Below are 941 nucleotides of genomic sequence, written 5' to 3'. Positions count from 1 at the left end.
TATCTCTTTTCCTTCTTTCAGTGCCACATTTTACTTTCCTTTCCTTATTTACTTCTCTCCGCCTTTCTTTCTCCTTTTCCTCCTCTCTTTCTCTCCTTTCTGCCTTTCTACTCCGTGTTCCTCCTTTCTTCCTCTCCTTCCCGCCTCACATCTCCGTTTCTCCTATCTTACCTCTTTTTTCCCTCTTCACATCTCTCTACCTCTCCTTTCCGCCTAACATCTCCCTGTTTCTCCTGTCTACCCCTTTTTTTTCCTCTTCACATCTCCCTGTATCTTCTTTCTTTCTCTTTCCTGTCCTTCTCACATCTCCGTTTCCCCCTTCTTCCTCTCCTTTCTTCATCACACCCCGTTTCTTCCCCTATTCCTTTCTTTTTTACATCCCGTTTCTTCCCCTATTCCTTTCTTCTTTACTTCTCAATCTTCCCCCTCTCTTTTCCTATATTCATCTTCTCTCTCTCCCTCTTACCACTTCCGCAAATCTCCCCCCCTTTGCCCCCCTCCAGCCCCTCGCGCCCGCACCCAGTCCCCCCCCGGCCGGGGCCCCCAAACATATAACCCGGAAAGCGGAGTTAAAAAGGAGAAAGGAGGGGGAAAGGGGGAGGTAAGGAAAAAGGAGGGAAGAAGGGAGGTATGGGTCAGGGAAAAGGAATAGAGGTAAGGGAGGGGAAGGGGGGAAGGGAAAAGTAAGGGGGTATGGGGGACGGGGGAAAATAGAGAGGGCCAAAGGGGGGGAAAGGGCCCCAATAGGGGGGAGGGAGGGAGGTGGGGGGGAGACAGTCAAGGTAAGAAAAAAAGGGGAGGAAAGTAGAGGTTAAAATTTAAAGAGGAAGCATTTTGGGGAAAGGAGCAAGTAGAAAAAGGAGGAGAAGTTTGAGTTAGGAGGGGTGGCGGAGTAAAGGAGAAAAAATAGAGGAAGGAGGGGGGGAGAAACATGGGGCCCA

This window comes from Penaeus monodon, chromosome 21 (assembly GCF_015228065.2).
Source record: "Penaeus monodon isolate SGIC_2016 chromosome 21, NSTDA_Pmon_1, whole genome shotgun sequence".
NCBI lineage: Eukaryota > Metazoa > Arthropoda > Malacostraca > Decapoda > Penaeidae > Penaeus > Penaeus monodon.
This window is presented reverse-complemented; position numbering follows the sequence as displayed.